Raw genomic sequence first — 20,762 nt, 5'->3', positions numbered from 1 at the left:
ACAGGAAGCCCTGTGTGCTTTAACAATGAACAAGACTTAAAGACGAGTCACTTTAAAGAGTTGTTTACTACAACAGGCAATGGTGAGCTCATAGCAACTATGGTGGTAAAACAGATGGTCTTCTGTGATATTTTGATGCCTTTACTAGAACTTAATCAATATCACAAAGTCAACAAAGTTTTTTTTTCTTAGCTCCCACCTTTTTCACAACATCCTCCCTGCCTTTATTCATGTCTATTCTCTTCCCCCTCTAGGGTGCTAAGCCTAGGAACTAAGACTATTTTCTGTGCTTCCCCCACTATTTTGAGCTCATAGGATTCATATCGGAGTACTGGTCAGATTCAAATTTTAGTCTTGGAGAAAAGATACAAGATATCATTGTAATATGATTATAAAAAATGCCTATATAGCACTCAGTGACTGCCACTCACAATCCTATGTGGTAAATCTGTTCCTTTCTTGGTCAACAAAACTCATTCTGAAGACCTAGCAATAGGTCTTAAAAGCCACATGACACTACAGTACAGTAAAGTAACTATAAAAGAGTCCTCTAGCAAAACTGTAAAGAAATTGTTTCATCTGATGAACTTTCCTATTTATCCTCTTCATCTCCCTATCCTTTCTGGGGCATGGGGAAAGTGATTAGGAGAGGGGACTCTGTGCTGAAACCCAACAGTATCAGCTCTAGAAGTAGGAGGAAACAGGGAGAAATGTTGGCCTGATATCGCCACAAACTGAAGTTCTCAGTAGTGCTGGGGTGTCTCCTGGTGTCATCTTACCAATTTCACCCTTTTCTATGGTGACCATAATGCCCTTATTCTCTATCTACTCCAAGACTCTATTTTCACTATTGTTTTCTCTCTAAGATTTATTTTAGCTTGTCTTCACAGCACTCAGCTCTGGCTGTGGCACCAGAAGGAGCCACACTAAGAATCCTTAGTGGGGCCTGCCTATTTTTCTGTGAGTTTCCAGTTTCTGCCTCTACCTCCTATCTGCATGGAAAGAATAAAGTAAATTGGTGGACTAGAACTGAATGTAAGTATCTTGCCCTCTCAAAGGCAAAAGGAGAAAGAGCCCCCAAAAGGGAGAGGCTGGCTTGTTCATTTAAGTGTAAAATTACATCCTTATCTCCCATCTTTTAGGCATTCAGTATAAGAATTACTCCATTAAGTATATGAAATATATTTAAGGATTAAAAAAATTTTCATGAAAATTTGCAACTACAAACTCTCCCAAATAGAGCAGGGGTGAGAAATTTGATACCCCATTTCTGAAATTATCTTCTTCCTGGTTTATATAGAATACTTGGGTTAAATTGAGGAGGGTCAGGCAAAGAATTAGTAAAACTCTTTTGTTCTAAGCACCGTGCCAAGCACTTTACAAATATCTCATTTGATCCTCACAACAAGCCGGTAAGTGGGTGCTATTATTATCCTTGTTTACCATTGAGGAAACTGAGGCAAACAGTGGCTAAAGGACTTGCTTAGCTCCTGTAACTAAGTGTCTCAGGCTGAATTTGAACTCTGGTTCTTTCTGACTCCAGGTCTCGCCTCTGGCTACAGCACCATCCAGTTGTCTCATGCATGGGCTTAGTGAAGGTATGTCTGCTATTTCAAGACCAACCATGGCTAAGTCAGAAAAGGCTCATAAGAAGGAGCCTGGCCACAAGATGACTTATTTTTGACTGCAAGAAATCCTTGTGATATGCCTTATTAGGCACAACATTCACATGGACAAAATCACATATCCATGAGATATTTACAATGTCAACCTTTCCTTCTGGCAACTCTCGTGATATTGTTTTTTTCTGGCATTCTCCTACCTCTTTGACCACATATTGTCGGTCTCATTTGCTGGACAGTTCATCTATTTCTCATCCTCTAAAGATCTGTATCCTCTGCCTTGGGGCATTTCTTTCGAGAAAACTCTTAACTTATAGGTTCCCATGGATTCCATGATAATATCTATGCATATCACATAAACACATGTACATGTGAATATGTATGTATGCATGTATATACACACTATATATCTATATCTATCTATACATTCAAACATATCCATATAGGCACATTTATATTCACATTTATATGCATATACTTTGCATGTGTATATGCATATGTGTATTTATATATGTATACATGAATGTGGGTCTGTAGTATGTGTTTATGTATGTATGCATGTATTTACACACTATATATCTATATCTATCTATAGACACACATAAACATATCCATATAGGCACATTTATACTCACATTTATATGCATATACATTTCATGGATGCGTATGCATATGTGTATTTATATATGTATATATGAATGTGTGTCTGTAGTATGCATGCATGTGTATCCATAATCTCTATTTTGAGCTCAAGTCCCACATCACCAATTTTGGGCCTCTCCACTTGGATGATCTGTTGGTATCTCAAACTAAACATGTACATAGCGGAAATCATCATCTCTGCCTTTTTCCACTTCCCCAAACCTATTCTTTTCTCCAACTTTCCTCTTTCTACTGAGGGCAACACTCTTTTCATTCATTTAAGTTTACAACCTCAGAGAAGCATAGGATTCAATATTCTTCCCTTTCATCAAATCTGATTACTTGACAATCTCTCTTCCCTTCCTTAAAATAATAATAATGATAATTATAATTATATCTGTTTTCTCTTTCTAATAAGAAGACTGCATGTCTACTTCGGTCTTTCATGATATTTTATTTGAACTATTAAAGCATCACCTCATTGTTTTCCCTGCTTCAAATCTACCTCCTGCCAAACTTATCCTACATGCTTCTTCTAAGATAAGCTTCCCGATGTTCATCATTAACCATGTCACTTGTCTTCTTAATCACTCTCAATGGGTTGTTATTGCCTTTCCTCTTTCACAGTCTTGTTCCAGATTTTCTTTCTGAACTCATTTAATATAAATTCTCTTTACATCCTCTATGTTATAGCCAAATCAGCCCATTTGCTACTACCAGAACTCAGTATTCCACCTTTTGTTTCTTTGCCTTCAAAAATTTGTCCCACCTGACTGGAATGGTCTTTCCACTTACCTACAACTCAACATTCTTAGTTTCAAGGCTCATTTCAGATGGCACATTCAATGGAAAGCCTTTCCTCCTTGTACCTAATGAGTGCTAAGCAAATTATTTTATATTTACTTATGTATTTATTGGGGCAGTTAAGTGGCACAGTGGATAGAGTGCTAGACTTGCAGTCAGAAGACCTAAGTTCAAATCTAGCCTCAGATACTTACCAGCTGTGTGACCGTAGGTAAATCTCGTAACCCTGTTTGCCTCAGTTTCCTCATCCATAAAATGAGTTGGAAAGGAAATGACAAACCATTCCAGTGTCTTTCCAAAGAAAACCCCTAATAAGGTGATGGCGATTTGTACACAATTGAACAGCAAGAATAACAACAAAAGCATTTATTGAATTCCCTAAGCTCTTTGAGGAGAGGGATTTTTTTTTGTTAGTTTTGTGTTACCAGCTCCTAGGACAGTGCTATGAATATAGGAAGTCCCTGATAAATTCTTGTTGAAAGAAACTTACATTTACCTGCTTTAATAAAGAGCTACATTTTAAAGCAAACAAAACACTTACTCTCTATAAACATAAGTGTCTCCAACAGAACCATTAAACAAATGTTGGATAAAATTTGTGCCTTCAATTACAGACCACATGACCAAGGCAGCAATACTGTTTATGAATATTATATCTACTTTGTAGTTTGGAGTATTTTAAAGGAAATGAATAAATATCTAAAAATCTGAAATGGCCATAAACTAAAATAGTAATATTTCAATGTGTGTGTGTGTGTGTGTGTGTGTGTGTGTCCAAGGGAGACCATTTTGAGCATCCTCTATATTCAGTATAATGTGCCAGACACTCTAGGGAATAATAAAGAAAGTAGATGTTGCTTCATTATACAAACTTTTGCAGTAAGGGAAGCATTACAGAGAATATGCTTAATAAATAGGACAGCATCAATAATGTGTTATTGAAACTAAAGGAAAAACAAGAAACAATTGCTTCTAGAATAAGTCAGAAGACAATAGATTGTACACGTCTTGCACAGAGAATAACACATCTAACTGGTCTATAAATCTCTTCTAGTACTAAATATGATGCCCTTTGTATAGCTGGTACATACTAAATATATGATGATAATTATAATTAATTACATTGTTAATACTAATCATTAAATAATATTACAATATTTGCTTTCTCTTACTCAAAAGCTACTATGACTCTCAGCAATAAAGCAAAAGGAATCTGAGCTATTGCTTGTGAAATATTACTTGGAAAAGATTTAGCTGAAGTTGTTTTAAAGGGGAGGGGTGCTGGAATCTATATATATATGTATATTAAAGGAAGAAATATCTATGAGTATCAAGAAAAATAGTTTTAAATGTCATTGGTATGAAATAAGTTGAGACAAGCCATTATGAAACTCTTAGAGAGTCAACAGTGACATGAGCTGAGTGATAAGAGAATGAAATATGTCCCAGTTTCAGTCATTAATTAAAGTGGGTTATTGATTCTATTAATTAGTAGATAAATAATGCTGTCTATCCATAGATTTCTTGCAATATATGTATTTTGGCAGTGAATTGAATTATAAAACTGGCCCATAGTACAAAAATGTGACTAACAAAGCCACAATTACTTTTGTTTTTGGTTTTCTAACCTTTAAGCTACCATTTCTCAGAAAAATATGAAAACATGAATTTCTTATTAAAACAAATGGAACAAAGAGCAAAAGATAATAAACTTGAATTGATGATCTGCTTTCTTAATTAAGAATGGTGGTGACAACTCTTAATCTCAAAGGTCTTAAAAGAATAATAAATGTAAAGAAGTGGGAATTTAACTTCAACATATGGGCAACATCTTTGCTAGAAAAATCTGCGAGTAGAATGCTGATATAAATATAATAGGTATTGGTAATGAGTTAGTAACCATAGGGATAACACACACACTAACACATACATATGCTCACACACAAACTTGTGTCTTAGTTGATTAACCTTTTAAAATGCAAACAAAAGAGAATCTCAAGCTAACTAAATAAACCTGCCTACAACAGTAACAGATTGTTGATCTCTCAAGGCAATATTCAGCTAATGGATGACAAGAGATGAATTCTTATTCAATATTTAAATCTCCTTTCCTTACTAAATTAGGAAAGGCAACCTAAGACAACAACTATATAATATTATGAAAGCTTGTTTAAGAGGGAGATAAGGGCTTACATTTATATGTTTCAAGGTCTACAAAACACCTTTCTCACAATACCATGACATAGGTAGGTCAAACATTTTTATGTACACTTTCCAAATTAGGAAACTGGGACTCACAGAAATATGATGGAAAGGCCAATAAGTTTCAGAAATGAAATTCAAGTCCAATTCTCTTGACTCTAGGTCTCGTGGTTTTTCTACTATATGACACTACCTTTTATAATACAAAATGATATAACGTTTCATAAAATAACATCACTACTACAATAGCAATAATGATGATGATGATAGATCACATTTACATAGTGCTTTGAAATTTGGCAAAGTATTATCTTATTTTATTCTTACAACAATCCTGTGATATCTGAGACAATATTTGTAATAAGGACTTCCTAGGTCCAAGTTGGATACTCTTTTCACCCTTCTAGTTAGCTGTCCCCAATATGTAGAATAGATGAATGGAATCAACTTTTTTAAGGCTGACATTATATTAATGTTGAGTGTGCCACAAACACATACACATATTATCCTTTGAATTAATTTAATTTAAAAAATTACATCATCCTATCATAGTCGACTCACACCTATTCCTTCTGTCTATACTTCTTCTAAGTTCCCCAATATTGATAAAGTTCTTAGGGATTACAATAATTTATCTGTGTTTGTCTAGCTGCACACATGTGTGTGTATGTGAGTTGTGTCTGTATCACATTTAAACTCTGATTTTCCCCAAATAAATCAATAAATATAAAGAGGTAGTTATTCCTACCAAAGATGTGGAAACTTAGTATAATTCCAATGCTACCTTATGATGAAATGAAAAGGTCTACCAAGCAATATCAAGTTCAGAGTCCTTTGTCATTTTGAAAGCTAGTTCCTTCCTTAACAAACTCTACCAGCCACATTTAGTACTAGTAGCAAGGTAAACTCAATACTAGAAATGTTCTAATGAGAAGACATAGTAAAGGCCAGTTGGTTCAAAACAAAACTGTCAAAAAGGCAATTTTTAATTTCCTTAAGAAATAGGAAATAATGATGGATATTCCAAAAGCCCTGTTTTCTAGGACTTTATAGTCTGATGAGAGGAAGGCCAAGAATGAAAATTAGTTCTAAACATACACATACATATAGATATAGATACATGTGGGCATATATATACATATAATTGATAAATACATGTATTATATGAAATTTCTTTTATTTATTTATTTGCTTTTTGGAGGGGGGAAGGCAGGGCAATTGGGGTTAAGTGACATGCCCAAGGTCACATGGCTAGTAAGTGTTAAGTGTCTGAGGCTGGATTTGAACTCAGATCGTCCTGATTCCAGGGCTGGTGCTCTATTCACTCCATTGCCTAGCCTCTCTTAAATTTTCTTTTAAATCACTCAAGGTCACTTTGAAGTAACTTAAAATGTACAGAGATTACATTCTGCCTTAGCAGAGAATAGTGGACAGAACCCTGGAGGTAAAGTTAGAGGACCTAAAAACTCAAAGCAGATTAAGCAAATACTATAGATATGACTTACCAAGATTTCTGTGAAGTATTTAATAACTGCTATTATAGGGGTGGCTAGGTGGCACAGTGAAGAGAGTACCAGCCCTGGAATCAAGAAGACCTGAGTTCAAATCCGGCCCCAGACACTTGACACTAAAACTAGCTGTGTGACCTTGGATAGTCACTTAAACCCAATTGCCCTGCCTTGCCCCCCCAAAACCAAAACAAAATAACTTCTATTATAATAGTCTAGGTAAAGATGGAGGAGGATTAGAAAGAGGGTTGGTGCATTTAGGAAAATGAAAGACATTGCAGGAATAGTAATAATAGGACTTGGCGTAGTATTGTATTACAGGGATAATAAAGAGAGAAAAGTAAAAAATGACTCCAGGATTACATGACAGGAGACTGGAAAGATGGCAGTATATTAACAGAAATAGAGAAATTAAGGGGAGCCAAAAGTGTGGAGGAAGATATTCAGTTTTGGATATTGAGCATAAGGTATTAGCTGGATATTTCAGGAGAGGTATCCAGCAGTCAACTAGAAACACAGATCTGGGATTTGGGTAACAGTTTGCAGCTGGAGATATTAAGCAGTAAGGTTGTTCAGTGGTTAGAGTGCTGGTAGACTTCAAAAATTGCCTCACACATTTAGCTGTGTGCCCCTGGGCAAATCACTTAATCTATCAATCACCATTTCCTCATCTGTAAAAGGAAATACTAAAAACACTTGCCTCACAGGAATGATGTGAAGATAAAATGAGATAACATACATAAAAGGTTTTTAAAACCTAAAAGTGTTGGGTTTTTTTTTTTGAGTCATGTGCTTAGAGGTGAATTTAAGTCTCACATTTATCATACTTTAAGGCTTGCAGATTAAAATTTATAGACAATCTAAAAATAGTCTGATTCTTAGCACTCTTTCCTCCTGTTTTTGTCAGCCTATCACCACAAAGGACTGAGAACCATTTCGTATTCTTTATGTCATCAGTTGCCTTGGCCAAATAATTAATTGCCAACTGGCCAGCTGATGTGATGGAGTTTAAGTGACTAATTCGACTGGTCCTTGTAAAGCAGACATGGTCCATTGCTCAGATCCTGCTGAAAGCTTTTCCAGCATGGAAAACAATGCCAGGATAGCTGTTAAGAACTCAGGATAATCCCTCCACCACAATGAGGCATCATCAACGTAGGACTTTGAGGAGGTTCAGATTTCTTAAATCCATGTAAGTAAATTAATTCAAAGAAAAGTGTTAGTGAACACTAACTAAATAACTAAAATAACTGATTAAAAGATAGCCTACCACTAAGCTGATAAGCCATTTCAGTTATGTCCACCTCTTTATGACTCCACTTGGAGCTTTCTTGGCACAGATAATAGAATAGTTTGCCATTTCCTTCTCCAATTCATTTTATAGGTGAGGAAACTGAGGAGAACAGGATTAAGTGACTTGCCCAGGGTCACAAAGCTAATACATTTCTGTGACTGAGTTTGAATTCAGGAAGGTAAATCTTCCTGAATCCAGGCCTGGCATTCTATCCTCTGTGCCACCTAACTGCCAGGAATAATAATAGTCACGTAGAAATTTCAGACTTCATATCATTAGGATGGGGATAGTCCCTTTCTCTCTAGTTACAAATGTGCATATATTGTGAGTTTATTGAGTATAACAAATTTGCATAAGTTTGTTGCCCAGCCTCAGACACATATGTTAATCTGCCCAGTTACTAAGTTGTTCTTGACTTTATTTCTAAAGTAATGGGGAATTTTAAATTATTCTTCCTCCAGTTCCTTTTATCAGTTACATGCCCAATTCACTGATCCAATCCTTCCTTATTTTATTGATGTAAGTGTTTAGAGATATAAAATTTCCCCTAAGCACTGCTTTGACTGCATCCCATAAATTTTGGTGTGTTGTCTCACCATTGCCATTCTCTTTAGTGAAATTATTGATTGTTTCTATGATTTGTTTATTGATCCACTCATTCTTTAGGATTAGATTATTTAGTTTCCAATAAAGTTTTAACCTATGTTTCCATGACCCTATTAAATGAGATAATTTTCCCTGTTCTTCCTCTTTCTTCTACCTTCTCCCAATGCATCCTTCTTTCTCACCCCTTAATTTTAGTTTTTTGAAATCATTCCATCATAGTAAATTCACACCCATATCTTTGTTATGTAAATACCTTTTTATATTTGAAAGAATAGTTTTATGGAAAATAAGACAGAAAAAATAAAAAAAGAAAAATAATTTTAGTGGAATTTTAAGAAATTCTGTTACCATAAATTTTTGTCAAACTAAAAAAAAGTATATAAAACAATCCCACTTTCACAAAATATCAAAATAAAGCTTTCACAGGAAATTCTTCTCCCTACTGAACACAAAAGTTAAGATCCTAGAGGGTTAATGTTTTTATGAGCACTTGGAGCTTGGTTGGCTATTTAGTATTCTAGTAGGCTGGTCCCTTTTGGTACCTCTGCCTTCAATCAATTAATTAATCAATAACTAGTTTTAAGTGCTTAATGTGTACTAGGTACCATGCTAGGTGCTGAGATACAAAGAAAATAGATGAAACAATCCATTTCCTTGTACTGCTTTCAGTCTAGCTAGGGGTAGCAATGTGTCCCTGTACAGGTATTTGCAAAATAGTTACAAGGTGATTTGGGGTAAAAAGAACTAGAAGCTACGGGGTGAAGAAAGACTTCATGTCAGACTTGATCTAAGCCATGAAGGAACATAGAGATTTCAACAGGTGGAGGTGAGGAGGAGGCATTGGGGATAGCCAAAGAAAAGGTATGGAGATAGGAGATAGTGTCACATGAAGGACAAATAAGACTGATGAGTAGTATGTAATTATACTGCAAAGACTATATAGGTTAGGTTGCAGAGGACTTTAAAAGACAAACACATTGGTCCCAGAGATAATATAGTCACTGGAATTTATTGAGTAGGGGGCTGGCATGGTAAGAAATGCACTTTAAGGGCGGCCAGGTAGCACAGCGAGTAAGAGCACTGGCTCCAGTGTTGAGAAGACCTGGAGATCGAATCCCGGGTTCAGACACTTAGCACCCACCCAGAAACACCTGGCCGTGTAACGTTGAGCAAGATACTTAACCCCAATTGCTTAGGGGTGACCAGGTGGCTCAGCGAGTAAGAGCACTGGCTCCAGTGTTTGGATGACCTGGATCAAATCCAGGCTCAGATACTCAGCACCACACCCAGAAATAACTGGCCGTGTAACCTTGAGCAAGTTACTTAACCCCAATTGCTTTAAAAAAATGCACTTTAGGAAAAGCACTTCGGGGGTTATGTGGATTGGGGAAACATTTCTCTATTTTTGAGACTCTCCCAATATACAACTGATGCTGGGAAACATAATCGGTACTTCCATAAATTGGTTGTAGGTTGTAAGTCCTCTCACCCCAGGTTGCTCATGGGTCAAATGTCTTTCCCTTATTCTGGTAGTACTGGTATTCAAGTGAGTTAAAAAAGAAAATTCCAGGAGAAGAGATACCAGAAAGTTCTTGCAATAAAGCTGTTTTTCTTTTTGAAAGTGATGCTTGGCACATGACTAAGTATGATTTGAATAGCTTCCTTCTACAGGAGAGATGAATCTGTTCTGCTTGGCACTTCTGTCTTTTTTGGTACTTTAATATCTTTTACTGCTTCTCTTGATTCTTGTATTTGAAAGTCACATTTTCTGTTCAGCTCTGGTCTTTTCATCAAGAATGTTTGAAAGTCCTCTATTTCACTGAATATCCATATTTCTCCTGAAGCATTATACTCAGTTTTGCTGGGTAGGTGTTTGTTTGTTTTAATCCAAGCTCCTTTGACCTCCAGAATATCATATAACAATCCCTTTGATCCCTTAATGTAGAAACTTCCATATATTGTGGTATCCTGATTGTGTTTCCATAATACTCAAATTGTTTCTTCCTGACTGCTTGCAGTATTTTCTCCTTGACCTAGGAACTTCGGAATTTGGCTATGATATTCCTAAGTGTTTTCTCTTTGAGATCTTTTTTTCTTTTTTTTTTTTAAAGCAATTGGGGTTAAGTAACTTGCTCAAGGTTACACAGCCAGTTATTTCTGGGTGTGGTGTTAAGTATCTGAGCCTGGATTCGATCCCAGATCTCCCTACTCTGGGGCTGGTGCTCTTACTCACTGTACCACCTGACCGCCCCTGAGATCTTTTTTCAAAGTGGATTCTTTCAGTTTCTCTTTTACCCTCTGGTTCCAAAATATCAGGGCAGTCTTCCTAGATAATTTCCTGAAGGATGATGTCTAGGCTTTTTTTTGATCATGGCTTTCAAGTAGTCCAATAATTTTTAAATTATTTGTCCTAGATCTATTTTCTAGGTCAGTTTTTTTTTCTGATGATATATTTTACATTGTCTTTTATCTTTTTATTCTTTTGGATCTGTTTTAAAATATGTTGATATTGGGGTGGCTAGGTGGTGCAGTGAGTAGAGCACCAGTCCTGGAGTCAGGAGGACCTGAGTTCAAATCTGGCCTGACACAATAAAAAAAACTAGCCATGTGACCTTGGGCAAGTCACTTAACCCCAACTGTCTTCCAAAAAGCAAAAAAAAAAAAAACAAATCTTGATTTTTCATAAAGTCATTAACTTCCATTTGCTCCATTCTAATTTTGAAGGAATTCTTTTCTTTAGTGAGGTTTTGGACTTCCTTTACCATTTGGCCAAAACTGCTTTTTAAGACATTCTTCTTCTCATTTGCTTTTTTGATCTCCTTTGCCATTTGGGTTAGTCCATTTTTAAGGTGTTTTCTTCAGTATTTTGGGGTCTCCTTTAGCAAGCTGTTGACTCATTTTTAATGATTTTCTTCCATCACTCTCATTTCTCTTCCCAATTTTTCCTCTATTTCTCTTACTTAATTTTCAAAATCCTTTTGGAGCTTTTTCATGACCTGCAACTATTTCAAGTTTTTCTTGGAGGCTTTTGATGCAAGAGTTTTGACTGTGTTGTCTTCTTCTTGTTCTATGTTTTGATCTTCTGTGTCACCAAAGAAAGATTTTATAATCTGATTTTTATTTTTCTGTTTGCTCATTTTATCAGCTGATTACTTGACTTTTGAGCTCTTCGCAAAGATAGAATTCTTATTCCACAGCAGAGAGTGCTGTGTCCCAAATTTCTGGGGTTTCACATAGCTGTTGTCATAGATACTTCTAGGCACCTGACACAGAACTGTGAAGAAGACACCTTCTGTACAGTCACCAGAAGCTCTGCCACACCAGTATTCCTCCTCACTCCAGGAAAACCAACTAAGTTTGGGACCCAGATCCAAGCAGGGCAAAGCAAGAGAATCCTGCTTCAGCACCAGCAAATAGACACCTGCAATTGCTCTCTGATCAGCCCAGTTGGTTCCCCCTCCCACCATCTGTGTACCTGGAGCTTCAGAAGCAGTTACTGCTACTGCTGCTGCTGCTGCTGCATCAGTCACCTCCACCACCCTGCAGGCTAGGGCAGACCACACTCTTCTCTTACCATGGCCTGAAAAAGATTCCCCACTCATCTTTTACATTGTCTTTGACATTTGTGGGTTGAGAAGTCTGGAAACTGCCACAGCTGCCAGCAATTCAGTTCCCTAAGGTCTGCTCCAACTGATCTGTGAAAGCATGGCCCACTCAAGACCATGCTCCATTCCCCAGCCAGTGCAATAGACCCTTCTTCTTGGCCTAACAGGATTCCTTCAATGGGAGATGTATTTCACTCTGTCATTTGTGGGGTTCTGTAGCTTTAAAATTTGTTTAGAATCACTTTTTACAGGTATTGGCGATGATTGAGGATGAGAGCAAGAAAATTCCTGCTTTTACTTTGTCATCTTGGCTCTGCCCCCTATGTAAATATCTTTTAATTGCTCTAATAATGATACAGTTCTTAGGAGTTATATCTTTCATCTTCCTATACAACAATGAAAAAAAGGTTTAACCCTTTTGAATTCCTTATGATTTCTCTTTCAGGTTTACTCTTTTTGGTTTTTGAGTGTGGAATTTGAAAGTCAAATTTTCTATTCAGCTTGTGTCATTTTATCAAGAATACTTGATAGTCCTCTATTTTAATAAATATTCATTTTCCCCCTGAAGCATTATACTCTGTTTTTGTTGGATAAGTTATTCTTCATTGTAATCCTAGTTCTTTTGCCTTCTGGAACACTATATTCCAAGCCCTTTTAATGTGGAAACTGCTAAATCTTATGTGATCCCAACATTGATTCCATATTTTTTATTTGTTTCTTTTTGGCTGCTTGCAATATTTTCTGCTTGACTGGGGTCTAAGAAATTTGGTTTTAATAAATCTGGGAGTTTTCATTTTGGGATCAATCAGGAATTGATCAGTGGATGATTTCAATTTCTATTTTACCCTGTAGTTTGAAGATATAAAGGCAGTTTTCCTCAATAATTTCTTGAAAGATAATGTCTAGTTAATTTTTATAGTGTCTTTCAAATAGTCCAATGATTCTTAAATTGTCTTACTCTATGTCCCATATCAGTTATTTTTCCCTATGATATTTAATATTTTCTTATATTTCTTCATCTTTTAATTTTTTAAATTGTTTCTTGATGTCTCATAAAGTCATTTGCTTCCACTTGCCCAATTCTAATTTTTAAGAAATTATGTTCTTCATTGAACTTTTGTACTCATTTTTTTCCATTTGGCCTATTCTATTTTTAATGATTTTTTTTCTTCAGTGAATTTTAATATCTCTTTTTTTTCCATTTGGTCAATTCTGCTTTTTAAGGATTCCTCCTCAGTGGATTGTTTTGTATTTATGGTTTGTCCAAATATGTTTTTAAGATGTTATTTTCTTCAATATTTTAATGACTTTTTGCCAAGCTATTGTCTTTCCTTTCATAATTTTCTTGTGCCTCTCACATTTTTTTTTCTCATTTTTTCTTTATGTGTCTTATTTGATTTAAAGGTTCTTTGGAGTTTCCTAGGAAATCTTTTTGGACACAGATTGTTTTTGATTGAGTCTTTGCTTGTTTTTGACACTGTTGTCTTCTTCTGAGCTTGTCTTAAACTTCCCTATCACTATAGTAACTATGGTAAAATTATTTTTTGTTGTTGCTATTTGCTCTTTTTTTTTAAGCTTATTTCTTGACTTTTAATTTTATGTTAAAGTTCGGCTCTGTTCCTAGGGAAGATGGAACATTGTCACTAGCTACAGGTTTTTTGTGCTCCTTTTTTCAGAGCTAGTTCTGATAGTGTGTATGTTTTCAGTACCTCAAAGGCGGCATGATCTAAGATTAGGTATGATTAGTCTTTTCTTGGGCATGTGCTCTTGTCTTTACCCAGGAAGGGACCTTGTCCCTTCGGAACTGTGACCAGGTCCCTCTGATCTACTGCAGTCACAATGCTAGTGCTCTTTTCTGTCTTAGAATTGAGACCAGGGCCCCTGATCTGTTGTGAACAACCACAAACACTCTTATTCTTCCTCTGACCAGGATCTTTGTTCCTCTGCAGCTATAAGTGTTAATGTTCTTCTTCCCTACTGGGACTGAGAACTGTAACTGTGTAAGGATAATGCAATTGAGTCCTGAATCTAGCACTAGCAAAGGCTTCCCACAATCTCTTTCTGATCACTTGTCTGACCCCCCTTACTGTCTATGGACTATCTCCTGGAAGTTGTTGTTGATGATGCTGCTTTAGCCACCTCCAAGGCCTGCTGCTGGTGTGTGCCCTGCATTCCAGGCCAACCACCACCCTGATGAGACTGACCTTTCTTGCTAACCCTCTAAGTTGTCTTATGCTGGAAAATTGTTTCACCCTGACTTTTTGTTAGTCCTGCCACTCCAGATTTCAAATTGAGGCATCATTTTAAAGTTGTTTAGAGTGAAATTTGGGAGGGTTCAGGTGAATTCCTGCTCCTTCTCCACCTTCTTCTCCATTAGTTTTCTTCTAGTTCTACCTCACTCATATTCCAGTTGAGAAAACAAACTTTTTGAGATGACATGACCTGCCTAAGATCACATAAGTAGCAAATACCAGAGTTGTAAATCAAACACAAATCTTCTGACTCCAGGCTTTTCTTTTTTTAGAGGTGAGAGGGGGAGGACCTGCAATCAAATCCTGCCTCTAATACCCAATACTTGTAAAATCTTGGGCAAGTCAGTTAACATTCATGTGACTCAGTTTCCTCATATATTAAATGAAGGTAGTAGAGTAGATTACATATGAGTTCCCTTTTAGCTTTAAATCTGTGATCTCAGCTCATGACTCCATAGCTATTACCAGGATTCATTGTTGAGAACCTGTATCAAGATTTCTTATTACATCCCCTTTAAAGAATCTGTTTTGCTATTTTTACTGATGACCATTTTGCCTGGTCCTGAACTCACAGGATGAAGTCCCATGTGTCCTCAGTCACTGTTTTCAATGATTTTACAGGCATAAGTACAGGAATAACAGGGGATTTATGGATTGAAGCTCTTTCTGAGAATGCACATTGAAATGGGCCATGCAGGTGACTCTCTCCTCCACCTAAGGGTAAAGCTAGTCTGGGAGGTTCTCCCACACTTGAGTCCAGCAAGAGACAAGTTGGCTTTTTATGAGTAGAGACATCATATATCAAAAACTCAGAACTATGCTCAGTGACAGCTTTCTCACTACCCAGAAGTAGGAAGATATGTGTATCCAATTCGAAGTGCATTCATGCATGTCCATGTGATAGTTCCTCTGTCAAGAATGTCCCCTTTGAATAACAAGGACAAGGTCTGCTAAGCTCAGAGTTTATACCACTCCTTTTACAATTAAACCTTCACTACTCAGTGACTGCTTTTGTATTATACTTGCATTGCTATTTAATTGATTTTCATGTGTTTATTAAACTGGTCTGAAAATAAACTGTCTTTCCCTCTAAAACCTGATTGCAACCTATAGTATGTGTTATTATTCAGGATAGACTTTTAATTGCTTTCCTTGAAAAATGATTTTAAGGGTATAGTATAGTTGCTAAGTTACTGGCACAGGCTTAAAACTGCACTAAGGCTTTTGGAACACCCTATATAGGGAGCCTAACATTGACCAAAAGTCTTGGTACAGTTTTAGACTATTAAGACTTTTGAAATATCCTAAATTCTAGGTCTCTCTATAAAATTCCAGTGCAAACTATAAGCTATATTATGTAGCTTTTGAGATAGAATATCTCATGTTTGAAGGCTGGATCATTGCAATGGGAATGGGAATTTGAAAACTTTCCCTGATTTGAAAATAAACTCTATCCCCTAATAGGCTGAATGTATTCACATGGAGCTTGTGGTGGGAAGAATTTACTGAAGGGTAGAGAAGAACCCACAGGAAGCTGGGAATCAGAGCTAGACTAGATGGCTGGGGGAGAGGACACTCAGGCAAGAAGTCAGATAGGCTTGTAAGTAAATATTGATCTAATATTGGTTTGTGGCAAGACTAAAGAATGCTATGGTTCTCTCTGTTGTTATGGCTTATTAATTTCTTTACGACTATGATGGAATTGGCAGGCTGGTTTTGGGATTTGGTTTTCTGGTGTCTAAATAAATCTTTTGTTCTATCCTCTATATGGAGAGTTTGTTATATTTTGTGATTAAGCACAATGCAGGAACATTTATAGTCACGGTCTTTATTGTGATCGTGGGTGCTGTAAATATTGCACTGACACTACACTCAGTTACTTACCAACTGTCCACATATGAGGTTGGCCAGTCACTTAACCTCTCTTGATCACAGTTTTCCCTTTCTACAGTGGAATGTAAATGACTTGACCCTAGGGAACAATGTGGTGTCTTTTGCTTTCAAAACTAGATTATATCTGAAAACTCAAACAAAAAAACCACAATGGGATCACAGGTTTAAACACACCCCAATGGCAGTAGGAAAACTGTCTTTTTTTGTGGTCAGTATGCCTATGCAAGGAAGCATAGGCCTGTAGCCTGAGTGTACTTGCTAGTAATTATATCCATAGGGGGTAAATTAAAAGCTCATAGAAAAAGCTGCATCCCAAATTCAAGGATCACTGATGATTTTCAAGCCACCCCTACTGTTTCTGGAGTTGCCAGAGCAATTACAGCATCATTGGAGTGTGTTTTGTGGATAAGCAGTTTAAAACAAGACAAGGGATCAGTATCACTTTAGTGGTCTTGATTATATCTAGATTCTTTTCCCTTTTTATCCTCTGGGTTGGTTTTGTGGTGTCCCTCTGCTTTCCTCTCATGCAAATTAACTACAGGGAGCTAGTCCCATTTGTCTCCTCTCCAAGGAAGTGAAATGGCAAAGGATCCTGCTGGTTCATAGTAATAAGCTAAAATCTAAGCCGAATTTGCTTATGGAGAAGTGTAACACCAGGTTCTGTATGGTTAGTATATACTGAGTGAATGACCTGAGAAGGTCAGGTCCTATAGCAGGGAAGAAAGTTGAAAGACCTAAACTTCCTAAAGGCATGGTGGCTTGTAGGGGTTTTTGTTTGTTTGTTTGGTTTTATTTTTTATTTTTTTAAAGCAATTGGGGTTAAGTAACTTGCTCAAGTTTACACGGCCAGTTATTTCTGGGTGTGGTGTTAAGTATCAAAGCCTGGATTCTATCCCAAGTCATCCCGACTCTGGGGCTGGTGCTCTTACTTGCTGAGCCACCTGGCCGCCCCTAAGCAACTGGGGTTAAATAACTTGCTCAAGGTTACACGGCCAGTTATTTCTGGGTGTGGTGCTGAGTGTCTGAGCCTGGACTTGATCCCCAGGTCATCCAGACACTGGAGCCAGTGCTCTTACTTGTTGTGCTACCTGGCCACACCTGTTAGTTTGTTTTTTTTAATTCCCTATAAGATCTGACCTCCCCAACCAATAAAAAGTTCTCGATAGATTATTTTGTTCACGAACCTAGTCACATTCTTAGAGGCAGCCCTTTGTTATTTTTTTCTACTTCCCTTCTAAATTTTGTTATATTTACAATCTTGCTTCTTCACCTGAAATTTACGAGTAACTCTCATTTTATTTATTGACTTCTGTAATTCTAGAGACATGAGGTAGAGAATTATAGACATGGATACTTACAGGTCACTTAAGCTTCCATGCACCAAAATGAAGTCATTTTCACTTCCCAGATGCATGCCTTTCCAATAAACTCCAGCTTTCTTTACAGTAATTGCTATAAAAAACAGTCTTATGTTCCACAGTGATACTGAAAAATAAGCACACTACCCAGGTAAGGAAAAAGATCATTTTTTATGGAGCTAAGCATATTTTTTTGGTTATTGGTAACTTACTGAAATGTTTTTTTAAATTAAAAATAAAGAGTTCAGCTTTTTCATAGATAAAGCAAAGAGGTGATATGGCATAGTGAATAGAAAGCTATCCCTGGCACAAGGAAAAAAAAAAACTGAGTTCAGATTCTGCATCTAACATACTGGTTGTATGACCTTGGACAGATCACTTAAACATTCTTTGCTTTAGGCAACACTCTTAACACTTTAAATTGCAAAGAAGGTACAGGGCTCTAGTAGTACAGAGTGTTTTCTTATCTGGGAACTTCTCTACATTGATGAAAACCTAGGCCTGGTCCTTATGGCCTAGTGTTAAAGGAACACACTAGATGATGTTAATGCTTGAACTACCTACTCCATTCATACATGCAATAGTGAAGTCACACATCTAGTACAGTTGTCCTACTGCCTCTCTGCTCCTGACTCATCCTGGAACTTCCCTCAGCACCTGGTACCTCCTCCTCATGGAACAGCACGCCATCTCTATAGCCTGTTCATCATGGGATATTCCACCAATGTCATCCACCTTCTTCCACTGGTGAGCTCCTTCACCTACTCCTTTCCTCTACTCTCCATTATCTCTCTTTCAAGTATTATTTTCCCCCATTAGAATAAACTCATAGAGGGCAGGGACTGCTTTTTTTTTTCTTTTCACTTCTATTTGTATTCTTAATACTCAGCCAATTGCCTGGTACATAGGAAGCACTTAATATATCTATATTCATTTGCTTTCATCTCTCCCTATGAAACTTAAGCTAGAAGCGTCCTGTTGGCCCACATGAATGCTTTGAACTACTCAGTTTCCAGCCTGGGTTGATTTCCCCATTCTTGGTTTCTGGTTCCCAGGGGCTAGACATATTGGTACAAGATTTGGAATGGGCTCCCAATCAATTTTAGTCCTACTGATGCTCAGAAATATGGAACTCGAGGTACTAGCCTCAGCCTCCTCCAGTGGCAGAGATTATAGGTTTGTGCTGCCACACCCAGCATTAAGCATATTCTTACCATGGATAATGCTTTACTGAGTCCACAGATCTCTTGACTAAAGACGTCTGACTCTCTTGACTAAAAGGTGAGAAATTCACCTAATACAAAGGAGGAACCAACACAATCCTTACTTAGCCCAGTTGACTGTACCTATTCTTCTTCTGTCTTTATTTTATTAAAAAAAAATAAATGAGAATATATCACCTTTTCCTTTCTTTCTTTTTTGGGTTTATAAAAGGTGTAGAAAACCCTATGACCTTAAGGGAGATACTATTCCAATCACAGTTTTGTAAATATGCTTAAGGTCTCTTTCATTTGTACCCACCATCAAAACATATCTCAGAGGGAAACTGCCACATGTAAATGAGAGTTAAAATAGATTTCCTGGTGGAAAGCCTGCAAAATAATTATGCCTCATATCTGTAGGGAATGTTGTTCCAAATTCTTTTATAGCTATGGTTTCATTTACCTTTATAATGACCCTGCTAAGGTAGGAAGATATATATTCCTTCCATTTTATACATGAAGAAATTGAAGTCTAGAGAAGTTAAGGTCAAAGCCTTGAGTAATAATACCACTTGGTCCATCACAGATTTCATGTTCAAAGGGAGCTCAAAAGGCATCCAGTTCAATCCCTTCATTTTACAGATAGGGAAACCAAAGCCCAGGATGGTTCACTGACTTTCTTAAAGTCATAGCAACAGAAGCAGAGTTTGAAGTCAGGTCCTCTTACCCGAGGGTCACACCTCTTTCTACTGACAATTAACACACACTTATTAAGTAACCTCTACCATGCACAGTGGGAGGCCCTGGGGATTCATAAAGAAATTAAAAACTATGGGTTCTTCTTTCAAAGATCTCATTTCCTAATAGGGGAAACAACATACAATTAACTATGTCTGTATAAGTTTGGATGTCACACTATGCCACCTAGTAAGCCCCAGAACTTGCCACCCTGGCTGACAATCCTGATGGGTTTCTTACCACAATCTCTCCTCCGTCTTATATCACTTTCTTTGACTTGTGGGAAAATGAATGAACCCTTTTACCTCTGCCCTACCCCTTCTCCATGAAAAGAGTCTAACATGTTTTTTATGTCTTTTAAAAGTCTCTTTTGGGGAAGCTAGGTGTTGCAGTGAGTAGAGCACTGGCCCTGGAGTCAGGAGAACCTGAGTTCAAATTTGGCCTCATATACAGAACACTAACTAGCTGTGTGACCTTGAACAAGTCCCTTAACCCCAATTGCCTTGCCTTCCCCCCTCCAAAAACAAAAGAAAAACAAAACAAAAAAGGTTTCTTTACATTAAGTTTAACAGAGAAAGATGTAGGGTAACTATAACAATGAAGGGGAAAGTTAGCAATCTTTCAAAAATCTTTTAATTCCATCTGAGTCTTTCTCCTTAGTGGCTAAGCCCTTCACAGAATCACTGTACCACAGAGTTGGAAGCTATTTTAGTGATATTAGGCTCTTGGCAGTCATTTTAGCACCATCTATGCATGAGAGGAAAACAAAGGAAAAATATATATTAAGTACCTACTATGTGCCAGATGCTGTGCCTAAGCATTTATGAATATTATCTCATTTGATCATCATAAAAAACCCTGATACTTCCCATTATTATCCCCATTTTACAATTGAGGAAACTGAGACAGACAAAGGTTAGGCAACTTGTTCAGGGTCATAAAGATAACATATGTTTGTGGTTGGATTTGAATTCTGTTCTCCCTTACTCTAGGGGCATCTAGGTGGCATAATGGATAATGCACCAGGTCAGGAGTC

The sequence above is a fragment of the Petaurus breviceps genome, unplaced genomic scaffold (assembly GCF_028583685.1).
Source record: "Petaurus breviceps papuanus isolate PSGF00001 unplaced genomic scaffold, PetGlider_PUasm1.0 76, whole genome shotgun sequence".
Lineage (NCBI taxonomy): Eukaryota > Metazoa > Chordata > Mammalia > Diprotodontia > Petauridae > Petaurus > Petaurus breviceps.
Note: the sequence above shows the minus strand (reverse complement) of the source record.